Below are 13,959 nucleotides of genomic sequence, written 5' to 3' on the forward strand. Positions count from 1 at the left end.
TGTGTGTGCATATGAATGGGAGAGCCTCCATAAGTCCAGAGTCTATAGTTACGGGTCCCTGTTTCTCAAAATATCCAATAATGTTTTATGGTGCTCTCCTTGGATCCATGCTGAATCGTGCATAAAGTAGCTTAACTGAAGTAATAACTCATAGCTAATTTTTCCCATTGATTCCAGCAAATATACTCCAGTTATAACTTTATTCCACTTCAGCCATTATTTCTCCCAAATAATTCTGGGGCTAAAAGTTGCTAGAATACTTCTATCAGCTTCACAAAGCTACAATTCCCAGAATGGTTTATTAGTCAATTCTGATTCCCCAGGAGTTCTAGAAAGTGCACCTCTCTGTGTAAGGAACAGGTATCCACTAATGACACTAAGTACCCTTGGCAAACTATGACCCCAAGATTCTTTGGAGAAGGAATTACTGTTTAAAATGCAATGAGTCTTTTGAGATGCAATGCAGGAAGGGCTGTGACCCTGGTTTCAGGAATCCAGTGACTCTGCCCATGGGCTCCCTCCACTATACTCTTGATTGGCCCTTGCCTCTCAGGAAGCAAATGGTGGCACTCCATCTGTCACAATAGCAGAGTATTCTAATGGAAGAATATAAGCAGTGGGCTACAGTCTGGATGGCTTTCAAAGGGGATTGGACAAATTCATGGAGTATAAGGCTAACTATGGCTACTGCGCCTGATGCCTCCAGTGCCTCCAGTATCAGAGGTCCATATGAACCATTTTGCTGGAACACATGGTAGAAGGGAGCTGCTGCACTTGAGCCCTGCTTATGAATTTCTGAGAGTGGCTGGTTGGCCAGTATATGAACAGAATGGACCTTGGTCTGAGCCAACATGGTTGTTCTTTGTGTTCTTACTCAGGCATTTTATGATTCAAGACAGGAAGAATTGAAAATAGCACTTTTGACACTACTACAGAGAAATCTGTGATAAAAGTTGAGAACTAACAGGTGCTCTTTCAGATGTGGTAAATATTTCTGTCTATTCAAACTTGAAGAGAAAAGTAATTTTGCCACAACTTTAACTCATTAAAGGAAAAACTTTATCCTGCCTGACATTTTATTTCTATACACCCTTAATCTGCCATTTTTAGTCCTCTAACTTCTATTCAAAGAGAGGATGTACTCAGGTTATTCTTGAACTTGTCCAGGTCTGGTTTGCTATGGGCTTTTTTTATCCAATCCATTTGGAGGTTGGTGGGCAAATTATCACATTTTAAGCTCTGCCTTATTATGAGATCTAGTTCTTATTATTCTGCTGATGTGATCATAATGAGACCTGACTATCTCAGTCCAACTCAACCCTTTCATAAAGATTCTTTAGCATACCCTTCCCTTTCCTCCAAACTTTCCTTGTAGTGGTGACCTGAACAGCATTTGAAGCCACACTGATTAGGGCAACAGCAATCCCCAGCATCACCCAGCACTTAAGTTTTTCAAGGCCCGTAAGACCATAAAAGAAGTATTTGAGAACCTGGAAAACTACATGTCTTTGGATTCTTGCCTTTTGGATGGAAATCCTTGAGAATAGGGCTTTTCATAGAATTTTCAATAAAATGTACCTAAAGTAACAGCTCCTCTGATATCTACATGCCTTAGGTCATCTTAGGTCATCTTTGAAGACCCTACTCCTAGTGTTCCTACCAAAGGAAACAGGTGGCTACAAGCCTTCTGTGTTGCTGCTCCACTGATGGAATAAACTCCCCAAACATCTTTGCCTAATACTCGTACATATATTAAGTCATCATCCTTAGAATCTAGCTCTCTGGTTTTGTGGAGGTTGATTGAAAATGAGTTCTTTTTTCATGGAGAGCTGACAGAGGGCATCTTCTACTTGAAGGCAATTATTATTGGATGGTCTGACCACACAAAGTCTAGTTATTATTATTTTTTTATTATTATTATTATAGTATTTCTATGCCGCCCCTTGCCGAAACCTCGGGGCGGCTTACAACATGATAAAATACATTGAAATACAATAGTACATAATAAATTACCATTAAATATAACAATACAAAAAATACATTGATTTACAAATACAAAATTAAAATTATCAGTATAAAATAAAAATATAGGAGGAGAAAGAGAAGGAAGAAGAAGTTGCCCAGGCCAGATCATATGTTTTAACAGTTGAAATGATGTTTAAATAAAAAGGTCTTTACCTGGCGCCGAAAAACCAGCAACGACGGTGCCAGGCGGACCTCTTTGGGGAGTGAATTCCATAGGTTGGGCGCCACCGCAGAGAAAGCCCTCCTCCGGGTACTTACTCTCCTAATTTCTTTCATGGAGGGTTCCCGGAGAAGGGACTCTCCCGCAGATCTCAAGGGGCGGTCGGGCATATACGGACGTAAGCGCTCGTTCAGGTAGCCAGGACCCAAGCCGTTTAGGGCTTTGTAGGTCATAATCAACACCTTGAAATGGGCCCGTGCTTCAATGGGAAGCCAGTGAAGCTGACGGAGGACTGGAGTCATGTGAGCATAACGCCCCGTCCCCGTCAGCAACCTGGCAGCTCTATTTTGCACCAATTGAAGTGTTCGGACTGTCTTCAGGGGAAGCCCCACGTAAAGCGCGTTACAGAAGTCTAGGCGGGAAGTCACCAGCGCGTGTGTCACCGTCGCCAGGCAGTCGTACTCCAGGTAGGGGCGCAGCTGATTAATCAGCCGAAGCTGAAGGAAGGCGTTCCTCGCTACCGCTGTCACCTGAGCTTCCAAAGAAAGCTCCTGGTCGAGGAGTACTCCTAAGCTGCGGACCTTATCCCTAAGAGGGAGTGTTGCACCATTCAGGACCAGGTCAAATCCACCCTCTCCGAAACCTGATCCGCCAACCAACAGGACCTCCGTCTTGTCTGGGTTGAGTTTCAGTTTATTGGCCCTCATCCATTCCCTTACCTCGGCCAAGCACCGGTTCAGCACAGCCACTGCCTCATCTGGGTTGTATTCAGAGAAGCATAAGAAGTGAAAATCGGAGGCTACAAATGATCTTTTCATGTTAGGACTTGGGCAATAGACACAAGCTGTTATTTAATCATTTCAAGCTTACTTATTTCTAATTTCCTACCTATATGAATTTTGATATATATATATAAGTGTTCTGCAGATTGGTCTCTTCATTTGTTCTCTTTTCTGGCACTGTATAAGTAGTAGCATGTTCTGGATGACATGGAAGTCCATCATACATTAATTTATCTGTGGGTTCTGCCAATCACCCCCCACAAAGCCCCTTCTTAATAGGTTCCCACCATGGGTGCGAGTTTCATAGCCATAAAATTGATTGGAATGCACCATAACTCCTCAATGTTAAATTACATTTGATGGGATTTTCAGTCACACAAACAGGCCCATTGTCTACAGTACCTTTTCATTCATATCAGAAAAGCTAATGAAGGTGGAAGTTGAAATGTTACTATTTGTGTAATGTTAATTGCTGCAATATATAGCATTATAAACCAGAACGAATTCTGTTTAGTACAAATGACTCAAGGAAAAGCGATACCATAATGACTGAACTTAAGTGACAACCTAATTGCCGCAGACAATGTTTTGAAAGTCTCCTGTAGATTGTTAAACAGAAAAAGACCTCGTAGCTAGAAAGTGGAGAGTCTTGCTAATCCCTTTCAACTTAATTGTTCTCATTAGGATCTTAAATTTGACTCACTGACCTCAGAAAAGCTAGGCCTGTTCGCCAAGGTCATTTTAGCCTGATAACTAAGCCACTTAAGAAAAATTATGCCAATACTTCTTATGTGCCAACTTCTAGACAAAGCCAGGATACTCTCAAATAATAATATTGTGCACACTTAAGTTTTAAACAATAAACTGAGTGTACCCTTGATTCGTCTCATAATCTGAGCCTGCTTGGTCATAATATTTGATGTTAGTTGCCATTTAGGAGTGATTTTAAAGTCTTGTGAATTTACAGTAGTTATGCAGCCCTCATTAATGTGAACTGATATCATGGGGATAACTTATAAAGCACATTAAAAACACTCTTCCAGATAAAGAGCAAAGAAGACAACTCTATGTTTAGAATTACTAGAGGGATGAAGGGAGGGATTTGAGATAGATTTAGCATAGTCCTGTTAGTCCACATTGGCCTTCCAATTGAGAGGGTGGAACCTTTATTATGCACCAATGTGATATAGTGGAAATGTATCTGAGAAAAGTGAGTTTAAATGTATCAGGGACATCAACTTCTTAGGTGACATTAGGGTAATAGCCTCATTGTCTCATCAGCAAACTGGGGCAATACCCATGACCTACTTCAAAATGCTGGAAGGATAAAAATGGAAGTGTATTTTGCATAAAATGCTATGTGTGTAAGAAAGGATTACTTCCATGTGCTTAACAGGGAAATGAAATGGTGAAGAGCCATTTTAAATTATATGATATGCCGTAGGCAATATATATCTTCAGGCAATGCATTTCATCAAAAGACTTCAGAACTGTGCAGGGAGCTTCATTCTAAGCCCATGGTGTGTAGACTACACTTGAATAACTTGCAGCACATCCCTATGTATGCACACTCAAAAGTAAGCACCACTGAGTTCAATGGGACTTACTTCCAGGGAACTTCTTTTTAAACTCAATAGGACTTCTTTCTGTGTAGACAAGATAGCATTCTTAATTTTAGGGGGATGGGAATGCTGAGACCTGATGCAGTTAGAACATTAGATCTGAGCTCTGGAATCCCGGTTCAAATCCTGCTTCTTCCATGAAAGCTCACTGTGTGATCCTAGACCAGTCACTATGTCCCAGCGTAATTGCCCTTACATGTTTGTTGTGGTGATGTAATGGTAGGGAGAAAACTTATGATGTTTTTGTTTCTCGGAGAAAGAGAAGGATAAACAAAATAAATAACCATCATGAAGTCACACAAGTACCACCCCCAACAAAAAAAAGTTTCCTTTTTGTATTTCTTCATTCAAACTACTTGTTTCATAGTGGTTTCCATTTTTATATGCAACATAAAATAAATGTAAAAACAATATCAAACAGTAAATATAGTGCTACATATGTTCATATGATTGGCATTTTGTTTTCAGACTTCAATACATAGTTATACCCCATTGCTTGTAAAATGTCTGACTGTCAGAAATGTGTGACTAGCCTTATTTTCAGAAGTTAGAATACATGGTAACATCCCAAGGCAACAAATCCTGACTGCTGATGATGTTCTCAGGTGATAGTCAACAATATGCTATCTGGTATTCTTTTGAATTGCACATATGAGAGCCAGTGTGGTGTAGTGGTTAACAGCGTGGGACTCGGACTCAGACGATCTGAGTTCTAGTCCGCGCTCAGCTATGGAGCCAACTGGGTGTCTTTGGGCCAGTCACAGACTCTCAGCCCAACCCACCTCACAGGGTTCTTGTTTTGGGGATAAGATGGAGGAGAATGATGTAAGCTGCCTTGGGCCCTTTGTAGGAAAAACGCAGGATATAAATCGAATAAATAAATAAATAAATAAATAAATAAATAAATAAAAAAATATGCCCTTTCATTGACTTATTTATGGTTTAGGACATAGTATTGGAATGGTATAATTCTATTTATTTTCATGAGAGGTCTGCTATGACTTTTGACCTAAATCCTGCATTAACCTTGGCATAGTTTCATTGTCTATCTCCTTTCAGCTCTCAGAACATATTGTTACATTTGGTTGAGAACCAGATTTCACTTTAATAACCACGAATATGCTTTCTTTAAAACATTTCTCATTGGTTAATGACCTAAGCCAGGCTGTGGCCAGAAAAAATACTTAGGCTAGAGTACATTAACTTCAGCAGAAGATCAATGAAGATAGATAGATAGATGGATAGTTAGATAGATAGATAGGGATAGAATTCAGTTGTGGGGTACTGAAGCAGATACCCATTTGCTATGTTCAATCTCCCTCTTTCTCTTTTACTAGTGAAGGTGTGAAAGTTACTCACTAACTCATTCTTTTAACTGACCAATACTACTTAAATAAAAGGTTTGTTCTTACATCAGCTCTTGAAGTATATTCTTCTGTAGAATATTCAGAATCTGAATTGTTCTTGAAAGTTCATAATTAGTGTCTGACTTTGAAAATGGTGGTGAATCTGGAAGAATGCACAGAATATGAAATTCCCTGGTTTTGAAACCCATTATGTTCCATTATGATCTAGCCCCATCTCACAACTGCTTGTCTACTGCTGATAACTACTGCTTTCTAAGAGATCCCCCTGCCTCCACAAGCAAGCTTCCTTTGTGCATGGAGTCATCATGGAGACAAAGTTAAGCTTTGGGTTTATTTTTAAGTTGGATATTCCTTAGCATTCTCAAGGATAAGCTTTCCTGGCAGGACACGAGGTAGTGGGTGAGTGTTCTTGGATTATTTCTGTTCTAATACATCGAATCAAGAGCCATAGGAATCTTTAGCTAACATGCATTCCACAACACAAAACGATACTCTTGATATTGTGGCTACTTATGCACCACCAAAATAATGATGGCAAAAGATGACGAATTGCATATATTTTTATAGAGGAACTGAGAAAACTTAGCAAACAAGAACCAAAATTTATATTGAAACACAGTACATCTTGGCATAGGGTTTTTTGTTTTGGTTGTTTGTTTCTTCTGGTATCGTGAATTTCAAAATCAAAACCAAAACCCAAAAAGAGAACCCCCCCTCAAATTATTAAAAATAAATAAGGTAGTTTTTACATGAGATTTAAGCAAATCTATTATAATTAATACATATATGCTATGTATCTCTATATACTTTATGTATAGCAATATTATTATTGAAGATTTTTATACACACACTTCAACAAAGGCAGTCCAAATGTCCATACATTTGTCCAATCATAAATTTCACCTAAAGCCATAGTAAGGATGTCTATTACCAGGTAAGCTGGAAGCCTATTCATTCTGCTGACTGAGTTGAACTACTGAGAACTATTGGTCTCTGCTCTCCCATTTTGTGGTTCTTTATCCTTAAGCTGTTCTTGGGCTTGCCAAACTATCAAATAAAGAATAACCTTAAACAGAGGACTGTTCTCTGTAAAGAACATATGGTGACCAGAAACAATGAGTAAGCTCAAATGCTTCCATGCTGAAAGGATGAGGTCAATGAATCTTCTCTATTCAGGAAACATTTCTGACTATCCCCCCACTCTTCATTCTGCAATGTTGTTGTTAACAGTAAATTTGTTTGGGAATCAGGAGTGTGAGGAACCTGCAAGGGAAGTTTGGAAAGAGCCAAGCTTTCTTCCTAGGAATTATCCCAGAAAGCTTGAGGGAAATAAATTCATTATGAGGCCAGCCACAGTGAGCTTACCCATCACTATTTGTTACAGAAATGGATACTATGCCATTATTACTCAGTGTTGACTAAAAATGAAACTGAAATGATCCAATAATACAGGGATATTTTATTGCATTTTCATAAAGCAGCTTAATTTTGCAGCCATTTGACAATAAAAGTAAATTATTCAAGTTTAATAGAAAAACAAGCATCAAAGGGAATGAACTATATATTTTACAGCAATGGGAACAATATGTAGTTGAGGGTATGGAAGTGTGGTAATAAGTTATGAGAGCAAGATTGACAGGAAGGAAATCATTTTATAGTGCTAGATTGTTCTAAAAATGGAATCAAATTACTCGTTAGAAGAACTGCATAAGCTTATATTTTCCATCACAGTAACAAAATAATTTATATCCTGAAATAAATTGATGCCACACAACTTTTTGTTGTTCATGTCACACTCCACTTTTTTCAGTTCATATAATAGCTCTGTATTCCATGGATACAAAACCATACAAGGGTGAAATCCTATGGGTAACACCATTGTGAAGCAGAACCTTCTGAAGTTTCTATGTATACAGTGCCTTGTAAAACTGCTACTGACAAAGTAGTAGGAGCAACGAAGGTGATTTGTACCTCTTCATCCTCCATGTTTGATTTTGTTCTCCAAACAAGCCTCTGGGTCCATCTAGCAAGGATGTGCTGGACTGGGACTGGAGAGACGTAGGGTTTCTCATGTTCCTCTTCCCATCCCTAGCACACACATTTTTTGACCTCTCTGAATCTGCCTTTGCAATCTCAGAAAGCATCTGGTACAGGTTGTTCCATGGAGACTGGAATGAGGTTGGGGGAAGGGATGAATTCCAGAGTAGGAATCCTAGCTCATAGCAGTGACTATGGACTTAGGGGTCACTGAAGGCGGAAGAAGAAAAGGAAGACCAAATAAGAGATGCATTGACTCCATAAAGATGTAGAGGTGACAATGGTGACCAAGGTACAAACTGCACTTTCTATGGGAGTCATGTGACCTAATCTCATATTTTTAGTTAGCTTCAGAGTGATTCAGTTTCAGAAAGAGCAGAAGCAATGGGGTATAGGGTGTTTAATTTACCTTACATTTCCCCTACACTCCAATCTAGATTACTCACCTCTCCACAACCATGTTGAGACAAACTCAAGAGAATGGTATTTAAATTATAATCTCTGCCTAATGAAGAAAGGTGAATGAATGTAACAAAACAGAGAAGGTCGTTGTAGGAAGTATGGGGGATGCGATACCTTTGAGTTCATTTTATTTTAACAGGGTTCCCAACTTTTGTCAGACTCATAAATGGACTTATTTACTGAAGCTTAATGGGGCATGCTAAATTCAGTCCAAAAAGCAGGCTGATTTCATGTAGGAGCAACCGTCACAGCCTAATGTCAGTCAGCAGAGTGTCTCAAGGTTATTCTGAATATTCCGAGAAACAAGGAAATCCACTAAGGTAGCTGGTTAGAAGAAAAAGGCAAATCCCCCCCTTTTTTTTCCTCCTGGTAAAACTAATAGCTGCTGTGCCCAGTGATGGATTAGCTCACTGACAAAGCTATCAGAAAGCTACCTGAAGTATCACTTACAGCAATAGAATTACTATTTTCTGTGACATTAGTTTATGCACCTGTTCTATACAGGGAACCAAGGCTGGTGTACTTAGGGATATGCTATTTTTATATTTTTTATCCTTGTAATGATCTGTGAAGTGGGTTATACTTGAGAAATAGTAGCTTGCTCAAAACCATTCAGTGAATTTTATGCATTGCTGGGAGTTTGAATACAGGTCATTTATTTGATTGTTTACATAATTTACATCGCAGTCATCTGATATAAATTTATTTTCCCAAAGCATCTAACAAAATAGTAAAAAACAATATAAGATAATATAATTGAACACACAAGTGGGTAAAGTGATCTTCGCATACACCCCGATCCTCCTTGGAGAAATCTTCCCCAGCACCAGGCAGCCTACTTCTACATGCGGAAACACAGTGGTGTTCTTGTTAGTTGAAGCAAGCATCAAGCCTCAGCCTGGCCATTCTGGGAGTAGCTCCCTCTCCTTCATGCACACCTTCATGTGGTGAGAAGATCTGAGAATGTCAGAGAAGCTGAGGGAAATGCTGCCAGGAGACCAGATCGTCTCACTAGGCTGATATTGTAGCAGCAGAATGGTCAAAGCAGAGACACCAAACTAAGATGCATCCACTTTTTCAGCAGTAATTATCATATCAGCAGAAGATATCTCTAATGGTAATGGGGGCATAGAAATGTGTGAATGGCAGCTTTTGGACAGCAGCAGCATAACACTGGCAGATGATATTTCACTGAAAATGACAGTGACACTCTAACCCTGGTTATTCTGCAGAAGAAAGCAATGGTAAACCATTTCTGAATCTTTATCTTGAAGTCCTATGATGAAACTATCTGAAAGGAAGCCTGATATACTTGGACAAGTTCAAATGACGATGCTTTGACAAGTTCAGCATACTACTTGAGTTCTCAACCCTTGCCCTTCATGGCTGCTTATCAAAGGAAGGAATTCACTTCTGGGTCGAAGCAGTTATGAATGCTTCTCTAAGGGAGGGGTGGGTCCTGGGTCTGTTAAAGGAAGTGGTGAATTGACCCATCCGAAAAAAATGAGTCTGGACCCAGGAGATGTCAACAATTATAGGCTTGGGACTACATTCCCCTTTTGAGCAAGATGCTTGGTGGCTGGGTAACAGGCAATCTTCAAGCATATGGGTCATCTGGAACCATATCAGTCCACGTTCAGGCCTGATTTCAGAGTTGAAACTGCTTTGTTCATTCTGTGGGATGACCTGTGCCAGGAGAAAGACATGGATGTGTCCCTTTTGGTTTTCCATGACCTCTCAGCACTTTTTTGGTATCCTTCTGGAAGGACTGGTTTGGTTGGAAGCTGGAGGCATTGGTCTGCAGTGATTCCACTACTATCTGACAGACTGGTTACAGATCATGTCTCTAGGAGATAGTACCTTGTCTTCTTGGCAAGTATACCATAGAGTGCCACAGAATCCCATCCTATTCCCCATACTGTTCAACGTCTGCATGAAACCATTGAAAGGTCATCCACAGGTTTGCACTGAAGTGTCATTAGTATATTGGCAACACTTGGCTCTACCTCTCATTTATATCTAATCCAGGTGAGGCAGTAAGGACTCTGAATGAGTGGCTGAGCAGGTGATGGACTGGATGAGGCCAATAAATTGAAGCTTAATCCAGACAAGATGGAGATGCTATTGGTAAGGGGACCCTTCATTTGCGGGGACAATATATGACCTGTCCTGGATGGGGTTGCACTTCCCCTGAAGCACAGAGTGTTGGTTTTGGGACTTCTTCTGGATGCAGAGATGTCCCCGGAGTTTCAGATGGCATCTGTAGCCAGGAGCACCAGCCAACAACTTTGTTTGATTGAGCAACTTTGCCCCTATCTGAACAGTCAGAACCTAGCAATGGTAATAGACCCTCCAAGAGGTCTAGACTACAAGACCTCTTGTCTAGACTACTGTAATGCACTCTATGTGGGGCTGCCCTTGAAAATGGGTTGGAAACTTCAGTTGGTACAAAAAAGGGCAGCCCCTCTGTTGACAAGGATGGGCAGGCACAAACATATCAACCCTGTGATCTATTGGCTGCATTGGCTACCAGTTGGGAGTCCAGGTCTGCTTCAAGGTGCTCACACAGATGTACAAAGCCTTAAATGGCTTAGAGCCTAGATATCTAAAGAAATAGTATATCCTGTATATACCTATCTGGGCCCTAAGAGCATCTACAGTGGTCCTTCTCCACCTTTAAAAGAAGAAGGTGACCACAAGGGAAAGGACCTTCATGGCTGTGGAACCCTGCTTATGGAATCAGCTTCCCAGGGATATATGGCTGGCATCCATTTTATATACAATACAGCAGTAGGTTAAATGTTTTTATTTTCTCACAATTTAAATTGTTGATGAGTATCTGGCTTTATATTGGGTTTTATCATACTGATATTGGGACATGTGGACTTTGGTTTATTGTTGGTTGTTTGGTTTTTTGATTATTCTTCTTGTTGATTGTATTTTACTCACCAGCTAAATGCCTTTATTATTGGTGTTGTGGCTTTTAAATTGATTGTTATTACTGTTTTAAACTGACTTTAAATAATAATACAATTATTATTATTATTATTATTATTATTATTATTATTATATTAATTTATTAGGTTTTTATTGTATAGCCATTCTGAGATCCCTGTGCTAATCAATAGGATATCAAAACCTAAATAAATAAAGGAGAGATAGTGCCAGGAGATGAGACCCCCAGATTGGAAGGCACTCAGCAAGCACCTGGGGAAGAGCAAGTGACAAATACCAATACCACTCTTTCTCATGACTCAACTAGACCAAAATTGAAAGGAAGTTTAATGGCTGACATGCAGAATAGGGACATGGATAGAATTATGAATCAAAAGAAGTGGGATGCCAAATACTCATAGCAAGAAATGGGGGACTTAAACACCACAGTAGTCAGTATAAACAAACTAAAGTGGACAGGAATAAGTCATTTTCAGCCAGACAGTCTTGTGAAAGTCTAAGAAACAAAGCAGGAGCATAAAGCATATAATTTTTTGAATCAGTATCTTTAACACAAACATGCATTTCAAGCAACTGATCAAATGACTAATTACATGGTCATCACCAGATAGCCGATAGAGAAATTAAATAGACTGTGTAATTGGATGCAAAGGTGGGAAAGCTGTATCCTCACTGCCAAATCAAGACTAGGAGCTGGTTGCAATAGTGACCATGAAGTCTTAATACAAAAAATGAGAGTCAAGGTGATAAAGGTCACTTTATCATAGTGCCAAAGTGCAACTCCAGTAACATTCCTGAGGCATGTAAAATCCACTTAAAGAACAGATTGGCAATAGCCATAAGCAAGAAGTGTGGACCAGAGCCATTATTGGGGAAAAATGCCAAAAGATAATTCCTGTAGCAACAAGAAGGGGAAAAGCCTACATGGATGACAGAAGAGAAACAAAATGTGACAAAAACAGAGTCAGACTCTGCAACTTTTCAGTGACTGTCAGATAGAGACAAAAGAACTATTACATTGACCAGTGTAAGGAAATAGAGGAGAGCAACTAAAGAGGAAAAGCAGGAGACCTCTTGAAGAAGATCCAATAAATCAAAGGGAAATTCAACCTAGATTAGGAATGTTGAAAGACAAGCAGGGGTACACACTATCTGACCAGGATAAAATAAACAGAAGGTTAAAACAATACACTGAAGAACAACACAGAACAGAGGAAATGATGACAGACTCCTTTGAAGAGGAATCCTATGAGGAAGAACCTGCAATATTACATGGTGAAGTAAAAACTATTCTGAAATCTCTTGGGTGAATAAATCACCCAGAAAAGATAGGATACCAGTAGAATTTTTTCAAGCTTCAGAGACAGAATAAGTCCAAGAGTATGTAAACAAACATTTATCTGTCTATCTGTTTAAACTTTGTATACCATCCACTAGCCCAAGACTTCCAAAAACACATGGAAAACAAAGCAATGGCTCCCAGACTGGAAACATTCAATACACCTTCCAATCCCCAAGAAAAGAGATACTAAGGAGTGTAGCAACTACAGGATAATTGCACTAATTTCCCATGCAAGCAAAAGATGCTTAAGGTGTTGCAACAAGGAATAATACCCACAATGGAGCAGGAAATGTCTGATGTTCAAGTTGAATCCTGAAAAGGAAGAGGTACTTGGGACTATATTACAAACATACATTGGCTACTGGAGTGCACCAAAGGATTTCAGAAAATCAGTCTATGCTTTATAGTCTACAGCAAAGCCTTTGACTATGTAGGTATGGATATTCCTGAAAGAAATGGATATGCTTCATCATTTGTTTGTCCTGAATTGAACTTGTATTGTACAAGTTCCTGTTATGACAGAATATGGAGAAACATAATATCTTATAGGTGAAGGAATTAGACAGACATGTATTTTTTCTCCCCCCCCCATTCAATCTGTCAACAAAAACTATCAAAAAGTGATAGCAAAAATTGGCAGAAGATACATCAATAACTTAAGATATGCAGATGACACCGTATTACTTGAAGAAAGTGGCAATGGGTTGGCATGGCTCTTGCTGAAAATGAAAGAACAAAGTACAAAAGCAGGACTGGAACTGAGCATTAGGAAAATGAAAATCATTTATTTATTTATTTATTTATTTATTTATTTATTTATTTATTTAGAGTTTTTGTATGCCATCCCATCGCTTATAGCCTCGGGACAGCTCACATAAATAAATAAACATGATGCAAAATACAATTAAAATCCAGAAACACCCTGGCTGCACAATTAAAACCTATAAATATGAAGCGTTGTTAAAATATTTTTTAAATAACAAGGTCTTAGCCTGGTGCCAAAAAACAAATAACGATGGCACCAGTTGGACCTCTCTGGGGAGCGCATTCCACAGATGGGACACCACCTCAGAGAAAGCCCTCCTCCGGGTACTTTGCCTCCTGATGTCTCTCCCGGAGGGCTCCAGGAGGAGGGCCTCTGCTGTCACTGGAGCCTGAGCCACCCACCAACAGGACCTCTGTCTTGTCTGGATTGAACTTCATTTTA

The sequence above is a fragment of the Varanus komodoensis genome, unplaced genomic scaffold (assembly GCF_004798865.1).
Source record: "Varanus komodoensis strain SLA01 unplaced genomic scaffold, ASM479886v1 scaffold14_1, whole genome shotgun sequence".
In the NCBI taxonomy this organism is placed as follows: Eukaryota; Metazoa; Chordata; class Lepidosauria; order Squamata; family Varanidae; genus Varanus; species Varanus komodoensis.